The sequence below is a fragment of the Myotis daubentonii genome, chromosome 1 (assembly GCF_963259705.1).
Source record: "Myotis daubentonii chromosome 1, mMyoDau2.1, whole genome shotgun sequence".
Lineage (NCBI taxonomy): Eukaryota > Metazoa > Chordata > Mammalia > Chiroptera > Vespertilionidae > Myotis > Myotis daubentonii.
The window spans coordinates 29,269,381-29,282,827 of NC_081840.1; the positions used below are offsets into that span (position 1 = coordinate 29,269,381).

At 37.7% G+C, this 13,447-nt stretch overlaps 1 protein-coding gene and 1 pseudogene across 9 annotated transcripts in view; one reads left to right on the forward strand and one right to left on the reverse strand.

The window, feature by feature from the left end:
- The window catches only part of FUT8 (fucosyltransferase 8), a 238,012-nt gene that overhangs the window by 139,953 nt on the left and 84,612 nt on the right, over positions 1-13,447 (reverse strand). The window contains exon 4 of one of the 9 annotated variants that reach the window (XM_059693344.1): positions 10,433-10,536. The exons of the other annotated variants lie outside the window; for them this stretch is intronic. The gene's annotated coding sequence lies outside the window, so the exon portion shown is untranslated. The remainder of the gene's footprint in view (positions 1-10,432; positions 10,537-13,447) is intronic. 9 annotated transcript variants of the gene reach the window in all.
- LOC132217341 (eukaryotic translation initiation factor 1A, Y-chromosomal-like) lies at positions 1,999-9,792 on the forward strand (annotated as a pseudogene).

Below are 13,447 nucleotides of genomic sequence, written 5' to 3' on the forward strand. Positions count from 1 at the left end.
CTTTCATTATTGATGTTCCTATCTCTCCCTCTCCTTTCCTCTCTCTGAAATCAATAAAAACATACTTTTTAAAAAAGTGCTTCTGTGCAGCAAAGGAAACCATAAAAATGAAAAGCCATCCTATGGAATGAAAGAGAATATTTGCAAGTCATATATCTTATAAGGATTTAATATTTAAAATATGTAAAGAACTCATACAACTCAATATAACAAAGCAAACAATCTATTTAAAAAATAGGCAGAGAAAAGGGAGACATGTAAAACTTTAAACTATATATAAAAAAAACAACAACAAAACAAAAATAAATAAAAAATAAGCAGAGGAACTGATTAGACATTTTTCCAAAGACAACATACAAATGGCCAACAGGTATATTAAAAGCTGCTTAACATCACTAGTCATCAATGAAATGAACATAAAATTCACAATGAAATATCACCTCACACTTCTTAGCATGACTATCATAAAAAAGACAAGAGATAACAAGTGTTAAAGAGGATGTAGAGAATAGGGAACCCTTGTGCACTTGGTGGGAATATAAATTGGTGTAGCTACTAGACAACAGTATGGAGGGTCCTCAAAAAATTAGAAATAGAACTACCATATGATCCAGCAACTCCATTTCTGGGCATTTATTTAAAGAAAACAAAATTGCTATCTTAAAAAAGATACGGTACCCTCGTGTTCACTGCAACATTATTTACAAGGCCAAGACATGAAAACAACCTAAGTGTCCATCTACAAAGTGTAAATGGTCACAAATATATGGAAAAGAGTGAACAGATCTACAAGGTGGGGGGGGAGAAAAAACTACTAAGAACCAGATTTGATAAATTACAATGAAATACATGACCTACAGTCTTTGTAAGCCTAGAATTCCAAATTATCCAAATAAAACCAAATCATAAATTAGGCAACATCTCTTACCCTTTGAAACAGCTTGGAGGGATCTGGAGAGTATCATGCTAAGTGAAATAAGTCAGTTAGAGAAAGATAAGTATCACATGATCTCACTCATATGTGGAATCAAAGTGACAAAATAAACTGATGAACGAAGTGGATCCAGAGACCTGGAAGCACGGAACAAAGTGTAGAATCTCAGAGGGAAGACGGGAGCGGGAGGATGGGAGGGAGGTAATCAACCAGACTTTGTATGCATATTTGCATAACCCATGGACACAGACAGTGGGGTAGTGAGGGCCTAGGGTGGAGGGCGGTGGCGTGTTAGAAGGGGTCAATGGGAGAAAAAAGGGGACATATTCTTTATTCAACAATAAAGAATTATATATATATAAATTTTTTAAAAAGATTTTATAAAATTCTCAACTCAGACATCTAAACATGTGTCTACCCGAAGCTACTAAATTAAATGTGTCAAGTCAATTATTTGGTGTCATAGGATTCATTAAAAGGTGGGGACCCAGGTATTCCACAAATATATCTACTACATCATCATAATTGTCATCAATCCCATTGCAGTATCATCATTTACTGAACATGTACTAGGTCCCTGTGCAAAGTGTTTTCTTTATTTTACTCAATTAGGCATCATAACAACCCTATAATGTTATTTTTATCTTCATTTTATCAAAGATAATAGCAAACGTTTACTGACTATTTACTATGTGTCAGTTTTACTCACAGTGTTTTATAGATAAATACTATTATTATCCCTAATGTACAGATGAGAAAGAGGATGCTAAAAAGTTAGTAACTCACCCAAAGTCACACAGCTTCAAATCCTCACATATTGGCTCCAGAGTCTATTCAACTAACTATTAAACTATACTAATATCAAGTAAACCAGCAGAGGGTAAATAACGTGCCTAAGATCATAAAACCAGAAGGAGCCCAGATTCACAGCCCAGAGCTATTTAATTAAGGAGAGTTGTTCTAAACTCCAAATGAATCAAAGCAATATGATTTGACTCACCAAGGAATTATTACTCTGCAAAGACAGAGTTACATACACACTATGAAAATAACAGAGATAGTCCATGAATTTCAATGGTAAGCAATTTAGGAGAATGAAATGTAGTATATCCATGTTGCTTATCTAGGCAACTCTACAGGTAGACCAGTTAATTTTAGTAATAACAGACCAAAAACAAAAGCAGCTTTGGCAAACAGATCTAGGAAATGTCATTTATCAGTCTGAATTTTCTCACAAGTAAATATTCATTAGTACATAAAAGAACTTAAATATATTTTACATCTAGATATTTTATACTATCCAAAAAAAAGTAAAGCATAAACACCAATCAATGGACATATCTAGAAGCAATAATTTTTAAAGGTATCAGAAACATTTTTAAAGAAATAATAAAAAGTAACAGAATCAAATTAGATTTTTTTTTGTTATCTGTCAGAATTGATGCATTTATAGTTCTCTCACCTATAATTACAACCCTGACCCTCATCCCTTAAGAGAGATGTAAATTATGGCCATAAATTTTTTCAGTGCTTTTTTTAAGATTTATAATGTACAATTCTGATACCAGATCTAAAAATGCCTTTGTTAAACCTGGGCACACAACATATAAATCACAATACTACTACTGGCTTATTTTCAAGCATTCCCCTAAGAATTTCAAGTCTCAATTCCAAGAACATCACAGACACACAATGACTATCAGGAAGGGTACCTTACACCTAGTATAGTAATTAAAATACTGAAAGCACTAATGATAAAGAATAAAGCTCATTGACCAATTGTCAACTATATATGAGTCTATGGGACGCAGCTACAGTGTTTTGGACAGGTTCAAGCTTGGACTGAGGAGAGGGCACAGTCCTCTCGTTGCCACGTGCAAGTCCCAGCTTGGAGGGCAGAGCCTTCCCAGCACAATTTGCCAACAGCTATAGCTGTAAGCTTGAACCTGTGGTCTGAACACGTGGCCCCACGTGCCTGAGTGATAGAGTTCAGATGCATGTAATTGAGTGGGACTGAAACCCACAAGAATGATGTAAACAACTTGATCATGCCCCTATTTTGCCTCGTGGCATCTGCTATAAAATAAAGACACAGCTTGTGGGCGCTGGCGCTGTCCATCAGAGGGGCAGTGTCCCACCGAGACTCAGCTTTCATTCTCATGTCTGTCTTTTCTAAGCCTTTCATCGCCCCCACTCAGGGTCACTGAACCAGGCTGAGCTGGCATGGCACATAAGGTGCCCTGAGGCTGAGTATGCCATGGCCGTGCTGGCTCCCCACATGAGTCATTAATTTTTCCATGAGTACCTTCAAACACATTAAGCCAGTGTGTTCTTCACCAAACATATCTTTTTTTTTTCATAATTCCAAACTTAATGAGACATTCTCAATTAACCTCACACCAATTTATATGTTTACATTCTACTTCCAATTACGTTTTTAAACTAATTGGAAGAATTTTAAAATAATAATGAATAGTACCAAACTTATACTATTTCACTATACCTCAAAAGATGGAATATAAAACATTTTTTATTAATAAAATGTTCCTATTCTAAGTAAGATTTGTTGTTTTTTTAGTTATATTGAATCTGTTGGGGTATGTGTGTTTTTTAAGTACCATAAAACAGCCAGTAATCTTCAGTGAGGCATAAAAGTACCAAAAAGAATAAGCTATTATAAATCATTAGAGTTACACCAATGTTAATTTAATGCATCAGTTAACTTCTAACTAATATTAGATGAAAAGTGGCCAAAGCAAGTTTTATTTACAACTATGTGTGAAAGAATAACAGAAATATTGTTATTAATATTAATTTAGGCATTTAAAACTGGATTTTTACAAATAATAGTATTTGAGCATGATTTGAAATGGATAGATTATATCACTTGCTAAGAATACCACTGTTCATTTTTAAAGTGTTAAGAGATCTCTACTTTCACCCATGAGGAAGAAATAGGATCCAAATTAACTAACTTCCAATAACAACTAGAAAACTAAACAAACTATCTATATGATCTTGGACAACAAGTAGCTCAAAACTGACTCCTACATAAAGGGAAACAAATAGGTGAGTTCTATAATTACCTGGGGTGTCTTTCTGAAAGCATTTTCAGAAAGCATTTGCAGTATGTAGGAGAGGAAACCCAGATAGAATTCAGTGCATTGCTGGTTGAAAAGACAGAGATTACGGTACAGAAAGGCCAAGGTAACAATTATTTGGGGAGAAAAGTACCTGAAGTGCAAGAGCTACCCCAAATACCTATGGTGGGGGTGGGAGTGAGGGGCGGGGGGTAGGAGGAGAGAAGGACCCTTGAATACCAATCTGCATGTGTATAGGGTGAAAACCCATAAAGTCGAGCAAAAACAACTTATTGGAAAGAAAAATTAACAGGTAGCTAAAACTGAGTAATTCCTAGAGCTTACACAGAGCCAAGAATAATTCAAGTTCTCACAAGCAAGATAAAGACTCCTCATTGAATCCTTAGGGCATTCAGTAAAGATCCAAGAAGACAGGTCTACTTTGCAACTAGGCTAAGAAAGCACAAGAGTAAAGGTTCTAGACCAGCGGTTCTCAACCTGTGGGTCGCGACCCCTTGGGTGGTCGAACGAACCTTTCGCAGGGGTCGCCTAAGACCATCCTGCATATCAGATATTTACATTACGATTCATAACAGTAGCAACATTACAGTTATGAAGTAGCAACAAAAATAATTTTATGGTTGGGTCACAACATGAGGAACTGTATTTAAAGGGCCAGAAGGTTGAGAACCACTGTTCTAGACCTACCCTAGAAAACCTTAAAAAACATTAACACACATGGAAAGGGAAGAGGGAAGGAAAGAAATTTGCTACTGTTGAGCATGTCTCAGAAAATCTCAGTCTATGAAACTCTCCCACCCATGCAAATTCCACTTCACACCACATGGGACTTTGTCTTGTGTGCCAACAGAAAAGGATTCCGAGATACTGAAAGGCACTGCCAGGCCTACAAATAAAGGTAAAGGAGGTAAAAATAGGTGCAGGGTAAGAATGAAAAAAAAAAAGAAAAAAAGGATTTGGTGTATAAAGATAACTACAAGTAAGAGTATGCTAAGGTAGTTGAAATGTTGGGGAAAAGATTAGAAGCAATATGTTTTGATGGTTTAAAAAGGTTATGTCATGTCAAAAAAAATTGAGAAAAATGGTTTGAATAAATATCTCAGACATTATATTAGTTGTTCTGCCAGATGTAATTTTAAAATACAAAACAGACGAAGATGTAAATCTGCAGGCAGATGGCAAGCTTCCAAAACATGCTAAAATCAACGAGATAGATACATTTGATGCTGAAATCCAGTTTGATAACACTGAATATGATGATAAAGACCATGGTGATATCTACTACATTCCAAGTTTTCTGAGGATGAACCCCAAAGGTGATAGTGCTTCCCTAAACTTTAGAAAGTTAACCGCTTTCTGTGGGGAGGCATAGGACAGGAGTTGGCTGAAGGTGCCTGCCCCTGCCTTGACTTTTCCAAACAAGTCTGAGCCCCCAGGGGTTTACTTAGACATGTCCTTGCTTAAAGGACATGAGAGACGCATGCGCTTTCTCAAGGATGCTTACCCTGCTGATTGTATCTAGAGGTTAATTTTAGTTCAAGCTATTGTTACAATAAAAAGCAGGCATTCGGGGCTTTTTTGGCTCCTTATGCCAACTAGTCCCTTAGCCTCTCTTTCACAAAAACATGTGTCAGAATAATTATTCATCCGTCATTCAGGATCTGCTGGTCAGCCCCAGCAACTTTCTATGTTAGCAATTTTATCTAGGCATCCCTTTCCTAAAAGAATACATGAACTTCTGATATTCAAAAGCTCTTGGAAACAATTTTTTGTCTTCCCGATTATTCCCCTCATTAGTTACATAAAACTTTAACACATGTTAACAACTTTAAGAAGCTTTTATTGAGCCCAAGTATGTCTAATTCCAAAGTCCTATGTTCTTAATAACTCCCTTAAAAAAGAAAGAAAAGAATAGTCTATATGAGTAGTAAATTAGAAGATTAATGACAAAAATCCCACTATGCAAGAGAAAATGTTTAGGGTGGTTAACAAACATCTAATAAAGAGTTGTAGCATGTCAGAGAAAATGAATTCTTAAAAGTGGTTAATACTCTGCATGCCCACTTATTTCCTAAACTTTGGGAAATGTATAAAAAATAAGTTAAAAGTTATATTCATGTGAATAAATATAAGAGCTGACTCAACTTCTACAAAATATGAAGGCAATGATATTTTGCTATTTATGAAAGTGATTCACATTCAAATAAATCTAACTAAAATTCATGGAATTATAACATCCTTAAAATTACAAAAGCCCTAGTTCTTCACTCTCCAAACCTTCAATACAATATACTGCAGACTTCATTTTTAATTCTATGATTATGTGAAAGAAATTATATTGATTTAACACACAGTTAAATTCAATAATAATATTGATCTAATTCGTAAGTCGTTTAAAATGATTCATTCTTGAGTCTTGACCTTAATTTACCAAACTAAACTTTGATACTGATGTATTAGTTCTTTCTCTGGAAATTATCTAACTAGAAAATTTTCAGTACTGATGAATTTTCCAAGATCTGCCCACAAAATCATTTTTGTATACTAAAGTGTCTCATTTAAAAACAAAAGCCACCTAAAATAAAAATAATAAAAACAAAGAGGTATATTCAAGAGTTTGACCTCCTTAGTGCCCTATGCATATTCCTTCTAGGGGTAGCTATATCAAGTAAAATAAATCCCTGGATCAATAATGTCCCTACTTTCCCAACAAATTACATTAAGTAAAATTAAGTAACCTACTGTAGAGTCCTCCATTAAAAAAAAAAAAAAAAAAAAAAAAGGTGGGAGAGTGATAGATTTACTTTTCCTTGTTTATATTTCTCCTACTATATATTCCTAAAAATATATATTGTGGATTTGGTATCCAAAAGATCTTCCAGCAAAACTCACATACTTATATAACTTTTTAGCAGTTTAACGTTCAAATTCAGATTCAACAAAAACTTCCTAGACCAGTGGTCGGCAAGCTCATTAGTCAACAGAGCCAAACATCAACAGTACAACGACTGAAATTTCTTTTGAGAGCCAAATTTTTTAAACTTAAACTATATAGGTAAGTACATTGTTATTAACTTAATTAGGGTACTCCTAAGCTGGCCTTTGCTAAAAAGGACCTCAATCTGATTGAGGTACGTTCGCTGAGGTCAACCCCTTCCAACTCTCCCATCCACACTCGTCTTGTATACTTGTTTTGTCTATCTCCTTTCCAAAAACCGACTTCTGCGCATGGGCCATGAAGTTTCAATTGCACTGTACGTGCGCGCCCGCATGTGGTGTTTTGTGGAAGAGCCACACTCAAGGGGCCAAAGAGCCGCATGTGGCTAGCGAGCTGCGGTTTGCCGACCACTGTCCTAGACTATACTAGGAATTAAATTCCAACCACAACTGTATAAAAAGGGTATTGATGGCCATATGTTTAAAGGCAAATGACTTTCAGAGAGAGTAAATAATTTGCTCCTACAACTTGTAACAAGTGAATTCAAGGACTGAAATCCAGATATTACTGATGCCAAAAGGAAGGAGGAAGAGAAGACTTACTGCATGTCAATTATGAGCCAGGCACTTGCACATACTTACTCACTTAATTCTTATCATTGCTTTGTAAGCTAGGCACTATATACACTTTGAAGATGAGGAAACTGAAGTAATAAGTAATTAAGGTTTGTACAGCTAGTCATAGTAAAGACAAAACAGAAACCCTGGGATTACACATTGATAGACTGTTTACCTCAAATCACTACTTGTGATCCAAGGAGGAATGATGTGTTGTTTAATTTTTGTTTTTGGTTTTGTTTTGTTTTGTTCCTACAAAGAAGGGAACAATTTCACTGAATCAATTTTAACAAAATTTTCTAATTCCTTGAGATAATCATCTATGTTGGTAATCCCTGTAGGGTAACTATCAAGAATCCCCATCCCCAGCAGACAAAAAGATAATATTGATAACAGCACTTAGCATGCAAATAGATGTCTACCCGATATTAACCCAATAATCCAACAGGAAAAAAAAAAACGTAATTACCTCATGTCCTTAGAATAGCTTTGCAACAAATTAGCCTCCTATTGAACCAGGTGCCAATTCTTGAAACAAGCTGAAATACTTGTCCCCATTTTACCCAGTGCCCCCACATTCTACTAATTTAAGCCTATGATCCCACTCCCCACAAGCATAACTCTAAAGGACAGGAAGAGCAGTAAAAAAAAGGGTGGTCTTAAAATGGGAAAGAAACTCTATGGGGACTAAAAAGCAAAATGCTTTTCCTCCCACCTTCTAAATTCTTCTAGATGGACTATTAATAAAAATTAACAAAAAAAATAACATTAGAAAATCAAATTTTAATATATTGGCACAGAGAAATCATATACTCTTGAAAGTTCCAAAGATGGTCTGGTAAAACTGGGTATACTAGTACATATCATTTTGGACAAAGGAGAAAGGAGGGGTAGGGTAGGAGATTTCAAAGGAAGTAGGCAATTTACAAGTAGTTGAAGAAGAACAACCCAGAAACAATCAGACACAGGGAATAATCTAGTAAACAGGCTCCTGTTTGGGGCACCTTCTTATCTTCCTTATTTAATTCAAATTAGTCTGCTAAAGAGAGCATGGGAAAATTCCCTCTGAATCTTTTAGGCAGTAAAGGGGGAGGGTCAAAGGTTCTTTCTGAGTCTTTTGTTTCTTAATAACCAGCTTAAAATCAACATCACAAAAGGCAAAAACTTTGGTACCCTTCAAAACAATACTGTTTCAATAAATAAATATATATATATATATACACACACACACACACACATACACATATACATATATATATGTATATCAAACCTAAGTAATTTTCACCTCTTTATCATACAAAGTGTCTGTTTTCTGCTAACCTATAAAATTGTCTTCCAAATTGCCTGATATTCTTAACACCATTACAATTAGATAATTATTAGTAACTAGAGGCCCGGTGCACACATTTGTGTACCAGTGGGGTCCCTCGGCCTGGCCTGAGCCCTCTAGCAATCTGGGACCCTTCGGGGGATGTCAGAGAGCCAGTTTCGGCTGATCCCTGCAAGCCAGGCCGAGGGACCCATGCACTGGGCAGATTTCGGCCTGATCCCCGGCCAGGCTGAGGGACCCCACCGGGGCACAAATCTGTGCACCAGGGCCTCTAGTAAGCATATAAGATCTTTGGTTAATCTCTTCCCGCCCTCTCCCTCCCCCCCATTCCCTCCAAGATTCATCAGTTTGTTCCATGTTTCCATGCCTGTGCGTTGAGCGTCTGCCCCCTAGTAGTCAGTGTGCCTCACAGTCGAATGGTTGAACGGTCACTTAGGCTTTTATATATATAGATAGGAAAGGAAAAAAGAGAAAGCCAGAATGTCATTTGGGCAGCTTCACCAGGAAGCTGCAATTTCATATTCCCCAAGGAACCACTGGTCCATTCCCTGCAAAACTCCAGGGGAAATGGCCCAACAAAGGGGATATAGACACATGTGCAGTGAAGTTGGGTTGGCATAAAGAAGGTGTCTGTCAGTCACCACTGGGGACAGTTCATTGGCCAGAATAGGCAGAGCCACTGCAAGCACATGGAAATTTGGGAATACATAATCCCCTAAACAAAAGAGTTTCATCTCTTGTGACTCTTGGCTCTTGTGACTCTTGTTGCTCTAGGCTTTTGGCTCTCTTGCATATGCCATATAGCCTATGGCCATGCGTACATCACATGCAATGGACTAATGGACTGCAGTGGGAAACACAAGATAAGCTAGCCTGATGCTGGATTGGACACTGCTCCAATATGGAATGAAATCTCTGGACGCTGACCCTGATTCTAGCCCTTCTGAAGCAATATCTACACTTCTTCCTTGGCGGGACAAAGAGAAATGGGACCTTGGAAACTCAAGGATTTAATTCCACAGAAATAAAGCTTTCTACGATATCTCATCCTCCCATGTGAGTCTCAGAAAATTCCTTTTCTCGGGATATCACAAGAAATCTACCCACACAAGCAACAGGTGGGGACGAGGACTTCTGCCAAAAGGTAACCTCCTCTTCCATTACAAATTTTCCCTTATCCTTCTCATCTGCTTCTGCTCTTCCTCCAGATCACTCAAAATAATAAAGCAGTAACACATATCGAGCTCTATTATTTAAGAGCAAAGGTAAATAATTACCAAATTTTGGCTAGGCTATGAGGAATTCATATTTCACAGTAGCTTTCAAATTCTGTTACATGGAACCAAACATCTGTATGAGGTATTGCTATTAGTTCATAAATGAAAGATTGCCAACTAGGTTTCATTTGTAAAAGTATATAACTCCCATACCTATTTCGTTCATTATTCCAAACTTGAGGCAAGAAAAATAAAGTATAAGTATTACCAAAAAAATCAGTTCTAAAATTCTTACCCTAGCATAGGTAATAGGTAGAGGGGAAGAAGGTGATGGTTTGTTGCATTTTTTAAAATGAGTTCATCTTTCTTTTCTCTGATCACTTATTTATGATGCAAATCCTACAGAAAAAAAATTAGTCTAAAAAAATTTTTTTTTAAATATATTTTATTGATTTTTTTTTACAGAGAGGAAGGGAGAAGGATAGAGAGTTAGAAACATCGAGATGAGAGAGAAGCCTGGATCAGCTGCCTCCTGCACACCCCCAACTGGGGATGTGCCCGCAACCAAGGTACATGTCCTTGACCGGAATCGAACCTGGGACCTTTCAGTCTGCAGGCCAACGCTCTATCCACTGAGCCAAACCGGTTAGGGCATCTAAAAATTTTTTGAAGTTTCTTAATAATTCCATTTTCATTTTTTGAGAAGAACGTGTATCTGCTGTTGCTGGATGAAGTACTCTACAGATATCAATCATGTACAGTTGATGGATGGTGCTGCTGAGTTCAAACTTACTGATTTTCTGCCTGCTAGATCTGTCCATTTCTGGTAGAAGAGTGCTGAATATCCAACTATAAGAGTACATTTGAGGTAGGCAGGTACACAGAAAGAGCAGAGCAAAAAAAATGGGCCAGATACAGAAGGTCACCAGGACAGAAAGCCCCAATGCCTAGCAACGGGCAAAACTGGAAAATCAAGGATTTCGCCCACAGGGTAATCTTTCCTCCCTAGCATATCACTGGTCATATGGTTTAGACCCCCTCAACCTTACAAATCACTGGTCATGCAGTTTGGACCCTCCCCTGACTTTTCCTTGCCTAGTCATGCAATGTGAAGGCCAGGGTGTAAAGGAAGATCAAGGGGCTGAAGAGTGGCCTCATGTGATTCACATGTGGGCCTTACCACGACCACTCTCTTAAGCATTAACCTTAACATTTAGGCCTCAGTGTTTCAGCTCCAGACCCAGAAAAGCAGCAAAACCAGACGAGTGATGCTATGGCTGACATTAGGACCAGTTGCATTGACTAATGACCCCCTGACCTGCTGCTGACCAATCAAGTAGAGACCAAAACCCTACAAGGACATACCTGGAAAGTTCTTGAATATTTTATTGGGATCCTTCCAAGACCTCCAGTTACATACCTTCAAGAGAGAGGACCCAGTCTGGCTCTCTCTATGGAGCTCTCCCACTCCTTTTCCAACTCCCTTCCCCAGGAGCATTTTTCTCTTTCTCCTAAGCTCCAAGGGCCCATCTTTTGCCTCTGTAACTTGTTTCCTGAGCCCATTTCTTCTACCACTCACTTCTTTTACCTCTGTGACTTTCTTTTTTCTTTTGGGGGTTAGGATCCCAAACAAGTGATTTATTTGCATATATGAAACAAGACCCTGGCCATGGGGAAAGGACACTCACTCCACCCTGGCCAGAGTATGGAAGAACTTCTGTGACTTTCTAAATAAACTTTCCCTTATAGTTTGAGTCTTGGCTCTGAATTTTTTCTTAGCCAGAACTCAAGTACCGAGGCTGCTGAACCAAGCTCCGGTCTGACTCCACCAGTCTAACACCTGGTACCATTCTGTTATCAACAGATTCATCTATTTCTCTTTGAAATTCTATCAGATTTTTGTCTCACATATTTTGATAACCTACCATTAGGAGCATACACATTAAGGATTGTTATGTCCTCTTGAAGAATTGACCCTTGTATCATTACATAATGTGCCTCTGTATCCTTGAAAATTTTCCTTACTCTAAAGCAGTGATGGCGAACCTATGACACACGTGTCAGAGGTGACACGCAAACTCATTTTTTTGGTTGATTTTTCTTTGTTAAATGGCATTTAAATATATAAAATAAATATCAAAAATATAAATCTTTGTTTTACTATGGTTGCAAATATCAAAACATTTCTATTTGTGACACGGCACCAGAGTTAAGTTAGGGTTTTTCAAAATGCTGACACGCCGAGCTCAAAAGGTTCGCCATCACTGCTCTAAAGTCTCCTCTGTCTGATATTAATAGAGCTAATTACTCCAGCTTTCATTTGATTAGTGGTAGCATGGCATTGTTATTGGGGTTAGGGTTCTTGGTTTCCACAAGACAGAATTTAAGAGGAACCCCAGAGAAATTTCCAGGCAGGTTTTTATTAAGCTTATGCTTAAGCACAAAGGAGGAAGCACAGAGGAAAGGAAGGTCCTCTCAACGAGCTCCTGGAGCAGCTCTGTTTGGCTGTTTTTATAACCTGGGAACAAAGTGGCCTTGCAGGAAAAGATGGGCTTTTTTTAAAAAGGTGGGCATTATGAAAAAGGAAGGCTTATGGAATTATCCATGTGAAGGTAGGAAAAGCAAGCAATTAGAAGGGAGACATAATTCTGCATTTTTTCTTTTCTTTTTTTTAGCTGGAAATAGAGGGCTGATGAGATTCTTGCAGTTTATCCACATTTCACCGGTCTTACCTTGGCTTCCTGGCCACACGGTATTATTCCATTGCTGGGTCCAAAATCTCTATACCAGCGGTTCTCAACCTGTGGGTCGCGACCCCTTGGGCGGTCGAACGAACCTTTCACAGGGGTCGCCTAAGACCATCCTGCATATCAGATATTTACATTACGATTCATAACAGTGGCAACATCACAGTTATGAAGTAGCAACAAAAATAATTTTATGGTTGGGTCACAACATGAGGAACTGTATTTAAAGGGCCAGAAGGATGAGAGCCACTGCTCTATACTGTCTCAGAATATCTTCCTCCAGCCTTTTCATCCATTCAGACAGTCTCTGTCTTTTTATCGGTGTATTTAGACCACTGACATTTAAAGTAATTATTGTTATACTTTGGTAAATATCTACTATATTTGTTATTCTTTTCTATTCTTGTTCTTTGTTGCTATTTTTATATTCCATACCTTTTCTGTCTTTTTTTTTTAAATTAAATCTTTATTGTTCAGATTATTACATTTGTTCCTCTTTCCCCCCCCCATAACTCCCCTCCTCCCAGTTCCCGCCCCACCCTCCACCCTCACTCCCCACCCAC